This window comes from Artibeus jamaicensis, unplaced genomic scaffold (assembly GCF_021234435.1).
Source record: "Artibeus jamaicensis isolate MK-2021 breed Jamaican fruit bat unplaced genomic scaffold, CSHL_Jam_final contig_387, whole genome shotgun sequence".
Taxonomy (NCBI): Eukaryota; Metazoa; Chordata; class Mammalia; order Chiroptera; family Phyllostomidae; genus Artibeus; species Artibeus jamaicensis.
In genome coordinates this window covers 4,496,007-4,510,824 of record NW_026521812.1, presented here as the reverse complement: position 1 = coordinate 4,510,824, position 14,818 = coordinate 4,496,007, and positions in this window count along the sequence as shown.

Genomic DNA, 14,818 nt, shown 5'->3' with positions numbered 1-14,818 from the left:
GTGTTATCTCAAGATTCCACTTTGTCTCATGGAGTGAAAACAGTAAACACGTGTGCTCTTTGTGCAGTAGTGTTCATAAATAAACAACAACAGCTCTGTGAAGGTTGTGGGTCTTTATACTTCTGAGCCCATTCTCGGAAGTAAGTTGCTAAGGGCGTGAGTGTGTCACACACAAACACATATACACATGTACACATACATACACATACACATGCACTCATAGGTAGTAGTTTGGGATTGATTCTTGCCAGTTCCATTGTGGTAGCCTCTCCACAGTGGCAGGCAGAATTCCAAGATGGGCCCTCAGACTCCTGTCTCCTGGGACACACAGCCTGTACAATCTTCACTCTCTGAGCGTGGGTAAGACCTATGAATGTGGTAGGATGTCATTCCTGAGATTTCCTGGTGTTATATGGCAGAGCTGAAGGCATTTTGAGATGTCCTTAGGGTCCCTAATTAGTTGACTTTGATTTAATGAAAAAGGAGATTATTCTGAGATTTGGTCTGGCCTTTAAAAGAGGGACTGGGGCCCTCCGCAAGGTCAGAGGGAATTCTGCTTGCTTTGAAGAAGTCCACAGCTATGTTGTAATAGGACCCATGACAAGAACTACAGGGACCTCTAGGTATTGAGATAGGCCCTGAGCTGACGTCCATTAAAAAAAAAGGACCTCAGTCCTACAGCAGCAAGGAACTGAATTCAGTCACAACCATGTGAGCCTAGAAGAGGACCCTGAGCCCTAGAGGAGATCCCAGCCCTGGCTGAAACCTTGATGTCGTCTGATGAGACCTTGAGTGGGAACCTAGTTAAGCTGTGAAATGATAAATGGGTATCACTTAAGCCACTAAGTCTGCAGTTATTTGTTACTCAGCAATAGGAAACTAATATACTACATTCAGTACAAATTGTATGTAGGCTCTAAACATCAACAGGACTAGCATTCTCAAGAAAGGGAGAAGTGTACCCATACTGCACACACCACAAATTACCTGCTATAAAGAACATCAAATTATAAATGGCAGTGGTTGCTACAGTCTTCTTGTCAACCATCTCATTTTCTTCTCAGCCTCAGAGTTAGTAGCTACTCTTTCATTTCTCAAAAGGGATAGGATTGTGTTTGAATTCTGATTTAAGGCTTCAAAATGCAATGTCATAATCAAAGTACGTTGTATTTTGTTATGGGATTAAATAATTATTCATGAGGTTTCCTAGGTTTTTCTCTGTGCTGCCTTCCACAGAGGAGTCTCACTTGTCACCAGAGTAATCTTTGGCTTTATAATGCATAATCCAAAGGAAAGGGAGTGGGGAGGGTGACAAGAGGCTCAAATGCAGGGCTGGGTGTTGTGTTTGGGGGCACTCGCTGTGGCGAGGACCTTCCTGACAATGAAAGGCACATCTCTGATGCTAAGAGCATTGTCTGGAGTATAGTTAGTATTAACAAATATATAAAAGATAAACTGCATTAAATAAAGACATAGATGGCAAGCAAAAGTAGAATATTAAAGAGGCATTCTCTGCTCTACAAATTTATGATACTAAAAATTGAAATGCATGACTAAGTTTTTTTTAATGACTTTTGTGAATGGGACTCTGTTCTTTCAAAGGTGATAGCACTCAAAGTCAGGGGTCAGGGATCTGTAAACATGAATTGGTCACAAACCTTGAATGCTTATGATACCGGGTCCTTTGGCCATCCGGATGTATGAGATGCAGGTTCTGCTTTAGTGTTTCTGATATCGTGGGAGATCCATCTTCCCCTGTTGTCAGTAAGGTCAGCAGCGAGAGAAGGGCCAAGTCAGAAAGATGCACAGGTTTCGGAAGAGGCTCCTTCTGCCAGCCCCGGGCTGGGCGCAAGAGGCCTGCAGCTGATGCACTCCCGAGTTCAGTGCTGAGCTGAAGTGAAATGTAGGAACCACTGCAACTTTCTTTTTACTGTGGTGAATCACTGAAGTCCCCCACTTTGATTTCATCTCACAATCTACAAATCCAAGGTAATTACTACTATTCTGAATCATATACAGAAATGTAATGATTTAGGGGGAAAAGATAAAGCAGGGTTTATATTTTATGTTAAAGCACTGAAATAAATTCTTTGGTAGTAACATGTGAAAAGGAAAAGCTGCTTGTTCTTTTTAAAATAAGTGTATAAAATAAAATAAATTAAAACGTGTTGGCAAACTACAGCTTATGGGCCAACCCCAGCCACCCCTTTTTTGTAAATAAAGTTTTGTTCAAACGCAGCTACATTCTTTAGATAACTTGAGCTGATGGCTGGTACTTCATGCTGCAAGGGCAGAGGTAAGTAGTTGAGACAGATGCTCTGGCAAAGCTGAACATATTTTTATAGGAAAAGTTTGCTAAGCCCTATTTTGGAAATACTTCCTTTATTTATTGTTATCATGGGAAAGAAACCTCTGTGGCAGGAGAATTTGGTCATTTAGAAAGATTTAGGAAAAGGAGATGTATGTATGAATCAATGTGGAAAATGTCTAGCTCTACAAGCAATAATTAATAGTAACTGTGCTCTTAGCAGCAAGCTAAGTCTTTGCAGGCATTACCTTATTCGATGCTCTACTAACTCTATCAGGGCCTATTCACCTTTTACAGATGGAGAAACAGAAGCCGAGTGGGGACAAGGAGATGGCAAAAGACTGTGGCTCCTTGTTGCGTCTGATGGATTCACACCCATGGATCCCTGTCACACCCATGGACGCAGAGCCTGGGACCCAGATGTCACACTGCAATAATGTGTCAGGATGGCACATACTGACGCCTCCTACACGAGGCATCTGAAAGAGAAAAGAATCCTTCACTCACTAAACATGAACTTGAGAATACAACAATTTTTGAGTATGGTTTATCTAAAACCGCTTATTTTTATTTCTTGTCTTTGAAGAACAAAAGCCATCCATTAATCTAACAAATGTTTACTGAGTATTTTCTCTGGCCAGGGACCCTACAGCCATGGAAGACCACATTTTTCTCCAGGTAGAGTGGTTTTATTCACATAAAGTTTTCTTTTTACCTTCAGAACAAGGAGAATAAACTCCTTGCCAAATGGACACATTTCTTAGGCGAGAACATACAGTTACAGTGAGAGGCACCTTTCTGGGCGACTTTAGTAAGATTCATGTGTCAAGGAATCTTCAGCTTAACCAAGGTGCCGGTTGGAAGCCCTCAGCACTAGTAGGATAGGATCAATTTGCCTTTAAATAAAACCAGGCTTTCATTACTAAGGTTTGGAAAAAGTCTCTGAAGGCCATGAATGAACACTGGGGATTAGAGAATATCAATTATAGTTCTCAACTGGGGAATGACTTTGCCTCCCTGGAAATATTTGAAAATGTCTGCAGATATTGTCACAACCCCAGGGAAAGTGCCACAATTGTCTAGTGAGTGGAGGCCAGAGATGCCACTCAATACCCTACAATGCACAGGACAGAGCTCACGACAAAGAGTTATCCAAACTAAAATATTAACGGTGCAGAGGTTAAGAAATTCTGGCGTAGAAGTTCTATTAGCTCTGGAGGGCAATAGAGCCCTGACCCACTTTGCATAGTCGCACCTGTGGAAGGGGAGAGCAAGTCTTATTTGCTCAAGAATAACTTATCAAATGGATGAATCTAGCTCATATCTTCTTTGTTTATAACTACTACTGACTTTTTGTGGGCGTAGAATGATTGTTTAGGTACCCCTATATTTTTTAATGGTCTGGAGCTTAGCATTAGCTAGTTAGTTGTACCATTACCATTAGCTACCATTTTCACTAGTTATTAGGGCTGCCATAGCAAGGCACTGCAAACCAGGTGGCTTAAACCACAGAAGTTCATTGCCTCACTGTCCTGGAGGCTAACAGCCCAAGATCATGTTGTCAGTAGGGTTGGTTCTTTCTCAGCACCGTGAAGGAGAATCATTTTATGCCTCTCTCCTGGCTCCTGGAGGTTTGCTGGCCATCCTTGGCTTTTGCAGCATCACCCCAGTCTCCAACTTTCACTGTCACGTAGAGTTCTCCCTGTGTCTCTGCACCCAGTTTTCCTTTATTTAAGGACACTGGTCATGCTGGATCACAGCTCACATTAACGACCTCCTTCTAACTTGATTGCCTCTTGATTAGACTTTATCTCCAAATAAGTTCACATTCTCAGGCGCTGGGTGTTAAGACTTCAATGTTATTGTGGTTTCTTTTCTGGTGGTGGAGTAGGTAGGGGTACAATTCAGCTTTCATGCACCAGAAACCAATACTATTTTAGAAATGGCTTGTTCGATGGCTATGCATTTTCACAGTTTACTGAGCATCCACTTTCGTTTTAAGAATCTAGAAAGGCAGACATTTCAAAGAGACTCCATGGGAAAGATTTAAATGAACGTTCATTGTAAAATGATAAAATTGATATGAGAAAGATTTAACTCCCAGTTTATTCATGGCCCCACTCTCTGCAGCGCAATGAGTGATCTTTAAACTCCCTGTAAGCATTCAGCAATGTCTAGTACATAAGCAATAAAGAAGATAAGTTTGCTTGCAGAAAAGCTGCATCTGTCCTGAAACTGAATATGAGTAACTTAATTTGTGCTTGAAGGGAGGCCGCGCTGGGCCAGCTTGCTTACGTTATTACCTGTCCATGTTTCTAAATAGTCTCCCCCGCAGTTGGTGGTCACCTTTGGTGGTCAGTGGGGTGCTTGAACAAAAGAGCCCAATGTGCTCGCTGCAATTCTGCCACCCTGAAGTGACCAGCCAAAATTACCTGTGACCTTTCCCAGGAGTGTGAGTAGAAAATCCTTTTCGAAAGAGGGAGTGATAAAGAAAATTGGCCTTCACTCTTTCATGGGTTTGGTCATAGGAATGTTTATTGGCGAGACACTAAGAATAAACCCAGTTATTGAAGAGGGAGCTGGGAAGTTGACAGGCATGGCTAAACCCAGCAGAGAAATTTGATGAGGAAATTAGATGCTGTGTAGATGGTGTGTAGTGATTAGTCTTCTGAGAGCCAGGATTATTATATAAGTAAGTGGGGGAAGGGCAGCTTATTGTGTCTGACAGAATCCATTTGCACAGGTATTCTTCCAGCTGATTCGAACCATAATGCTGCATTTGTTTATACTTTTCCAACAAACCCTTTTTCTTTAATGAGATGAAACACCAAAGCAGCAGCTAGTTTTTCCTTTAAAACTAGATCTCAGCAAAAGAAATTAGGGTTAATAAAAAAGGTGCAGCTAAAAGCTCTTCCTGAGGTTTTCCTTAATTAAGGCAATGCATTTTAAACTTTATATATTTATGAATATTTGGGTTGGAGTGTACCTATAGCAATAAAGAATCCTGGCCCTACAGTCACATAGCACAGGAGAGGAAAGTCATCAAAAACTCTTCCCAAATGAGCATTTTAAAATCTTATTCAGTGACTTCTATCACATTTGGCCAAAACAGCTCAACTGTGCAAGCCCCCATCTCACATAATCCTTCACTCTGAAAGGATTTTCTCATTTCGTTTTCACTCGGTTAATTAAATGAAATCATATGTAAGGGGCTGGCCTAGCAGAGTGCCTGGCCCATAGTAAGTGCTCAGTAAAGCGGATGATCCTTCTCTCCCCAGTTTAATTCCCGTCTTCGCCCCGGAGAGCACTTCCGTAGTCACACACCAAAGCAAAGATGCCGTGTGCTGGCAAAAACGGTAAAAAAACATGAAACTCGGCTGTCCACACGGCGTGACTGCTGGTGCCGTGCTCAGCACCCGTGGCATCGTTACATGTCCCCAGACGAGCTGCAGATTAAATGGCTCGTTTAAGCTGCGGTAAACAAATTTTAGAGTGGATTTCTTTGACAGCCATTATGACCCTTTTGTGGGAAAAACTCAACCTTGGCAAGCTAAAAATTCAAGTGACTTCAAGTGTGGTCCATGTTTCAGCTTGTACAGATTGTTTTTTTCTGTCCGTAGTTGCAGGATGCTGGAGGAACACACTTTTTCTGCCTAAAGTCAAGCATGAAACTAGAAAAATTACATCTTGGGATGTCTCCTAAACCTAAAACCATTTCATCCTTGATTTTTAAAAAATCATGCATTTTATCTGGCCTATAATCATTGCTTTAAATAACTTATTTTCAGGTTTTACTTGTAAGCTTAAATAATATGTCCACCACATCACTCACAAGAGAAGGAATACAGATTAGTAATGAATTAATTTTCCGGAACTTAATTAACTAATAAGGACAATTAATTCTTGTCACGGACAACACATGCGACAGAGTCCTCCAAGTCTCTCTGTGTTGAAATTGAGGAAGACTGACTAAAAATCTTCGGTGGGTGAAAGATGTCATCAATTCCATAAATAGATTATCCTTCTCTTTCCTAAATACAGCCCAATATTTTGTATGTACAGCGAGGAAGGAGGCACAAACACACAAAAAAACCCACAAGGAATTATTTAGTAATGCTGATGTGTTGTGTAAACTAACATATTTAATATAAAGTATACTTGATATATGCTGTATACATTTTATGAGTGCTACTTACAATGAAGTAGCACTCAAATTGCACATGTTGCAAAGAACTTTTAAGTTCTTGGCATATTTTTACTCACCTGTTCCTTGTAACAATCTAATGGACAAGAAGTATTTTTACTCCCATTTAACAAATTAGGAAATTGAGGCACAGAGAGCTTAAGCAATTTTTTAAAGATCACACAGCTGGTGAGTAGAGAGCTCAGATACAAACCCAAGAAGTTTGACTTCAGTTCTCATGACCTTAAACCCCATACTATTTCTTAATGGAGAGAGAGAGAGAGGGGGGTTCCTGAGGGATGCAAGTTCTCCAAAGAGCAATCTCAAACCAACTATCTAAGCTTTCACTTTAAGGAACTAGAAATGAAAGAATAAATATATGCAAGAAAAAGAGAGTAATGAAAAGTAAAGATCAGAAATCAATGAAACTGGAAACAAAAAAAAACAACAGAGAAAAATCAACAGATCAGCTTTGACATAAAACTAGACATAACAGTTTGGGTCTGTTTATGCATTATACTCAAATAATTCAGTTTATTTTTTGCTTCATAAGTTGGAAAATTCATTTCTGAGATCTCAGTGTAATATTAGCCTGTCACTAAACCATTAATCGTATCTAGTCACCGTATTTATAAGCTATGTAGAAGTTTATATTATGAGCTTGAGAGTGTTTCTGGTGTAGCCCAACAATTTTATACTTAAATAAAATCATGGGCTTTGAAAATATATAAACATTTTGTGCAGTCCAATTCTTCATTTCATGATGGTTTCACATGTCACTGAATTAATTGTTTGAGGCATAAAAATCATCAGCTTCTTCTGAAGTGAACATCCTGCCCCACAACAGGCATGGAAGAAGAGCAGAGCCACTGAATTAGTCACGAACACTTGCTTTGTTTTTCTTGCAAACTCCGCCAAACCAAAAGTGTTTCAAAGGTTTATTTTACCTTTAAATGGAAGGACCAATTCCTTGGAGGGAAATTATATTTTTGCACATTACAGTTTAAAATTATGTTTATTTTATTTTATTTTTGCAGCAGAGATATTGTGACCAAACAGTTTTCTCTTTACAGCCACAGTTTGCCAAGAAAGCCTTGAAAATATTGCTCATTTTTCTTTCTGAAGACTCTGTTATTCCAAGTATGTTTTCTCTCTCCATTTTTTTTGCCAGCTGTGCAAATTTTTTAAAACAGCTTCAATATGAATCTTTTATGACTATTCTTCAGTCGCCTGAGTTATACTAAGCATGAAAAGCATAAGAGATATCCACTCTGGATACTGGTGCAGGGAGGGAGCACATGCAAGCCACACAAAAGAAACTCAATCCCCTAACAGCTAATTAAAAAAGCATTACTTTCCACCAGGGCTGACCTCCAGCCATATAAAGGATAAAGATGGCTGTCTGTCAATCATGTTTACCTAACAAATTCTGGCATGGGATCATGATGAATGGACAGATCTAAAAAGGGACCATATTGCTCAGAACTCCTTGGTACTCTTAATACCACCTTTAAAGAGGCAGAAGACCTCACCAGTAATTTGAAACCCCTGCCTCGGTGCTAGGGATACTCCAGGGCTAAATTTGCCGAGGACTGCAGATACTAGTACAAGAAGGCAGGAGGAATGTGTTTTCACATCCGCAAGGATTTTGATGTAAGGGTATTTAAGGTGTCATAATGAGTTCATGTACTTAATGTTTTTATTCAGACATTTTTAAACTTATTTCATTACCTGCGGGTAAACCAAAGACACAACAGAAGTCTGTTTTTGTTCTTCCTTGGAGTTATCCCAAAATCAACTGTCAGGAAGAAATCCTTGAAGTCATTTAGGCCATTTCCCTGTTTCCAGGCAGGCCAGCAATGTGCTTCTCTCCTTCAGTCATAAAAATACTAGAAGAAGGTGAGTCCGTAATCTACTCCGCTATGCTACTCTCATGACTATAGGTCTTTACAGCCAAGAAATTTCTCCCGAGTTTGAACTAAATTCTACCATTTAAAAGTTAGCATTTCATTTTTTTTAAAGGGAAAAGCAAGTCATTACTATCAGCTATAAAATATCCCCTCACAGCTTTCCACAATGGGGACTACCTGGTCGAGGTGTGGTCAGGGTCATCTCTGTAGGCTTTCTGACCTGTGTTTTTAAACTTAGTCCTTACTACCTAAGGCCTGCCCTTGTCATTCTTGCTGAGTTTACTTTATCTGCTTTAATACTGAGTTTGGACCACAACAAGGAAAAAGTTGACTTTTTTTATTAATTAGTAGTAACAATGAAAATAACATTAAGGCCACTCATAAAGCACAGTGCCTGGAGACTAGAAAATATTAATTGACAGGCCATGTGGATGATTTTTACCTGTGTTTTTTGAGCTTCAGATGTTGCATCCTGAGATGGTATGACAGCCAACAATAATTTGACCAAGTGTGTTGTGAGGGCATCCTTGTGATTACTTTTTGGGTTCTAATGATGATTTCTGGGTTTATTCTAATTTGTTTTGCTAACTCAGTCTGAGACTGTGAGTTATGTATTTGTGCTGATTATGTAATTTTTTTCCCTTGACTCAAATGACAGACGTGGAAGTGTTTATTTTGGACTTATTACAATTCAATGTTATTTATTGTATTAAAAAATCTATAATTTTTTCACCATGTTCCCTCTGTAGTACATGCATATTTGTTCTGCACATTTCCTTGGTCGTCCATACAGCTTTTGTAATACACTTATAATTGTTTTCAATTAAATAAATTGATTATTTAATGTAAGTTAGTCTTGTCTTTTCAAAGGCAGGAAGTAAAAGAGTGTTGGCTCTGGCTCAGTGATTCCCCGAGGGAAGTTATCTAACCTCTTGGTGCCTCAGTTTATTGCAAGGAAAGCCAGACATAATAAACAAGGTACTCTCTCATAGGATTGTTACAAAAATTATGAGGATTGATGCTTAGAACAATTTCTAATACATCATAAGCACAGTATATGTAATTTTTCATCAAGAACTGATATTTAATGTTGTAACCATATCATTTGAAAGTCCAAGTAATCAATAAAAATATGTAGAATTCTTTGAAGATAATTTCTGTGTTTTTGTTCAGTTGCTTTTGCCAGATTTGCTTCTCTGTTACTCCCCTTCTGGCTGATATTTTACCATAAGCAATTTCCCTTGGTCAAGCATGCTTTCAGGTATATGATCCTCATCATTCACAAAACTATGTTACGTCAATTATGTCAATGCATTTATAGGACATTCTTAGATAATTGCTTTGCAGAGTCCACTTGTACTTATTTCATTTTTTCAATTTGTTAGATTTGTAGTTCTATGAAAAACATTATCAGGCTAATTTGGCTTATTGGTCTCACTCATCACATTAAAGTTTTGCTTAAATGAATGATTTTGATCCTCATAGATAGATTTGGGGTGGTGAGTTTTACTATGTTTCCAACCTTTTAACTCTAGTGTTAATGGTCATAATCTGTTGTGTGTCCATTCTCCTTTAACTGGAAGTATATCAGTGCCAAACTTTGGTCATTTTTTTCAATTGTTATTAAGAGATTAAGTTGTGATTATCTAACTATTCTAGTTGATGAGATTACCTTTTTAAGTTTTGCATGTCCAAACACATGATTTTGGTGTGCAAGGAAATGAAATGAGGAAATGGGGGGCTTCCACCTAGTGATATAAATTTAGTGTTATCTTGGGGCTATGTGTGTGTTTGAGATTTCCTTGCTGTTTCTATGAAGGGAAGGAGACTTCAGATAATTTATGACATATTAATGATGCCTAGTTGAAATACATCTGTAACTTGTAATGTTTAATAGTGGTGGGAAAGTTTAATTTGTCCTCTCTTTTACCTGTGTTATAAAAAAGGGGGGACTATTTGAGTTTAGAGAAAGTGAAACACTAAGCAGGGAATATTATGTGGCTCCTTCTTTTTATTTGTTTTCCATGAGCTTTACCCTAAAATTCTTCTGAATGTCTGTCTTCATAATGGTTTTTGGCACTATAATTTTTGGGTGACCTAATAAAGAATGCAACACAAGAAATAAGTATAAGAGCTTTGGGCCTTGTGGACAAATATCTGCAATCAATCATAAAATTTACAACAGATACTAAAAAGAGAAGTGATTTTATAGAGAAAGGTTCTAGAATGGCACAGTGCCATCATAGGAGAAGCCTCTAAATGACATTTAATTCAAGTTGTACCCTAGAGATGCACCTGATATTTCATAGATCATCTACACAAATATATCATGTTAAAAATTATAAAAATTGACGTATCTGTCCATGTAACTTAAAGTGCTTGGCTTCAAAATGAAGTTACTCTCTTAAGACTGATAAGAAACATAGATGCCCCCTACACAAAACTCTGTGACAGATTTGTTTAATCTCAGAATGACCATAGCAGAAGAAATTTTGAAGTGTTCTATTAGTAACTTGTATACTTAAAAATCCAGTGACTTGCTTCCCACACCCTGTCGTTCCTACATGATATGACCATCCTACATTATTCTAAAGGGACTGGGGAAAGAGCCAACCAGTTGTCCAGGCTGAACTTTCAAGGACCGGAACTACGGCATGCTAAAAAGAGGGCTGGATATCAGGCAACCCATGAATTGGCCATTCTGACATCTGCAATGCTTACATAAAAATATTAAATGAATATTTCAATTGAGGCATCAAGACAATCAATGTCCCAGTTCAAAGAGAGCTGTAAGACCATAACACTTTTAGTTTTATGGAAAATTATAAACATTTACAGAAGTAGAGAGAATTGTATAATGAATCCCTGGTATTGGACACTTGGCTTTAACACATGGCCAGTCTTGTCTTTGTCTCATCTTTGTCCTTATTCTTTTCATTTGTGCATCATTTTATTGAATTCCTGATATCATGTCACCTCATCTGTAAATATCCTAGTATGTATCACTATCAGATAAGGATTCTGTGATGATTAACATAGTCACAATACTGCTCTCCCTCTCAAAAAACTGTATTTTCTTCATATCATCAAATATCCAACTAGTTTTACATTTCCCTGATTGCCTTATAACTTTTTTTATTGATATAACATGTCTGAATTAAAATCCAAACAAGGTCCATGAATCATATTTGGTTGATGTGTCTCTTCAGTCTTGTTTAATTTATAGGTTTTTCCCTTGTCCTTATTTTCCCCCATTGCAATTATTGAAAAAACTGGGATGTTTGTTCTAGTTTCTCTCATTCTGGATTTTGTTGATTGCATTCCTGATGAATACTCTCCTCTGTTCTCCTCATAAACTGACAATAAGTTTTAAAAGCTTGAATAATACCACATTTTAAAAGAAGATGGCTGAAAGAATTAATTCTCTTAACCCTTCGCTGCCAAGGAGTGTAGAAAGAGTAAGGATTAAAAATGGGAGCAGGCATTAAAGAGAGGAGTTGGTACACTCTGAGTCCCTTTTTACCTTGAGTCAAGAGAAAAGAGCTTTAATGAGACCACTCTGAGAACTTAATACAAGACCCCTGCATTTAGTCTGTATTTAGATCCTTCCTACAAAATCTAACATGTAAGGAAAGAAAGGACCAGTTTTTTTGATGTGGAGCCCAGGAGAGCTGGTTGTGTTGAGATCTGCGCTTCTGAACTTGGTCAGACTAGAGGATGTGTGAGATTGGCTTGTGGACCATAAGTGTGAAGAGTGGCATGAGAATGGTGGTTTAGATTCTAATAAAAATGCTGCCAGAGAGAAGGCTGTGGATGCAGATGAGAAGATCAAGGAGCACAGAGACTAGCTAAAATACAGATAGATTTCCCTTGGATAACAGAACTTGAAGGAGAGATCTGAAGCCATTGGTGTCCTATTGTTTTTCAGGGACAGTTCTCCCAAGGACTGATGACAGCTCCTAGCAGTGAGAGTCAGATGCTGCTTCCTAGTTCACTGTTTGGTTGAAAGGAGCACCTTGATTGGAGAGGCCAAGTTGATGCCTTGTGATTGAAGCGTGTGGAAAGAAAGTCAAAATTAACAGGAAATGGACTCACTTATGAGATAAATGTTTTCAATCCAACCAAATTCATGGCAACACCTGAACTTAATGTTTTTTCTTTGGTTTACCCTACCCTAATTCTAGAATATATGCTTTCCTAGAGATAAGAACTCATGCCTACATCACCAGCAACTATTATAACAGTGGCTGGCGTGAATAATTGCTGAAGAAATATTTGTTAACTAACTTATTACTACTTTAGTGTATCTTTATATCTGATTTAAATCTTAAACACTGGGATAGCTTCGGCAGTGCTTTGCAATGTTTATTGAATGACTACCAAATCAATGTTATTTTCAATTTTTGGTAGGAAAGAATACCCTACAAAAGATTGACTTTTTTTGGTAGAATATTTTTTCTTTATTTAAAGAAAAAAAGTGATTTTTAATTTAATCTTACCTACTTTAAGATATAAATCTTATAATTTCAGAAATTGAAAAGAACACAATCAAGCCTCTTGTTTTACACATGAAACATCTCAGAGAGGACTAAGTGTCTCATCCAAAGATGTAGAGAATCCAGTAGAATATATTTTTTCCATAAATGAGCTATTTTCTATTTCTTCCATTTGTACTACATTTGCTCTATTAATTAGATTGTAAGCTTGTTGTTGATGTACTGATTTATACTTCTACCTAAATTTCTACCGCATCTATCCTCATGCTGGGCAAAGATGTCATCTTCAAAAATATGTTACTTTTGAGTTGTTGGAATATCAGAATGACAATTAAAACAATATCAAGAAAAATACATTAGAAAAATGTGTTATTACTTGAGTCCCTCCTTCCAACATTTAAATATTATTGTAACAATAATTATTTTAAGTGAAATAATATTTGACATTCAGAACTGTCTTTACATGAGTGTGTAAAGAGAAGTTATTTGAGGTAACATTTGCCCACAGTTTTGTTTGCCCTTTGAGTCATGGTTTGCCCTTTGAAAAAACAAGGGACAATCAGGACAACTAATTTTGGAAACTATTCAAAGGTCTAAATGATTCTCTTCACAAAGGACAAATTTAATGTAATGGAAAAATCATCAGTCTCAGAGTTCACTTGTAGACCTAATCTGTCACGAAGTAGCTGTGAGGTGTTAGGCTTTTTACAACTTCATGTGCTTTTATTTTCTCATTTCTACTACTTCTTTGAAGCGCTCAATGGGTAAAGTAAGATAATGAAAGTAAAAGCACTTTTGAAATGATACAAATCTATCGATTCAGATGGTTTTCTGCGACTGTGGACTCCACTGTGCTTAGCAGCAGAAAAGAAAATGTGCTTCAGCAACTACCCACTATTTAGAATCACAGATGCTAGGGAAAGGGGCATTAAAGGTCCTTCTCTACACTCAGGAGTCTTTAGTACAGGTTTCCTAAAATTAAAATTTATTCCACGCAGGGACCTGCGGGGAGTTTAGGTGGTACACGTGTGAATGTTTTTAAGTTATGTGCTTATTTTAAAGCATTTTAGAAAAGAATAAAACAACAAGACTGACTCTCCAAAGCAAGCTCACCAACCATTAGGAATCCTTGTAACTATTGATCTCCTCCAGATTTTTCCAATGTAAATGAATATCTTCTCTGAGAATATTATTCAAAACACAGTCTTACTACCTTGATAGAGTCTTCTACTAAACTTATGATTCCCCCATAATTGGGGTGAACTTCTATTGCATGCCAGAACCTCAGTGACAGAGTGTGGTTGGGACTGAAACTAATTGAGCCTCAAAAAGAATAATGGAGCTCTGGCTGGTGTAGCTCAGTGGATTGAGCATGGGCGTGTGAAGCAAAGGGTCACCGGTTCGATTCCCAGTCAGGCCACATGCCTGGGTTGCAGGCCAGGTCCCCAGTAAGGGACACATGAGAGGCAACCACACATTGATGTTTCTCTCCCATCTTTCTCCTTCCGGTCTCCTCTCTCTAAAAATAAATAAAAAAATATTTAAAAAAAAGAATAATGGAGGAAGGGAGCTGAGAAATTACCTTGGCTAAAAGGACTGGATCTCCAAAATGAGCAGAGAATACTTAAATGCACACTGTACAAAAAAATGTGAATGAACTTGTATTTGTTTCTGGCAGATGCTAATGTCCTAGGTTAGTTAATTTAATGCATTGGGCCAATCAAGGAAAGGGGTGACATGCATACTGATGTCAGCCAGCAACCACACCACGAATCTGGGAGTGATCAATCCATTTATAATGCGCCCTCACACACACTTGTAAGGGAGCATTTTTGTGGCCTCCGTCAGATCTGATTTCTCCTCTTAGCTTAATCCATTCCAGCCTTACTGTTCCTTTGGTGTTCTCTGAATACGCCAAACG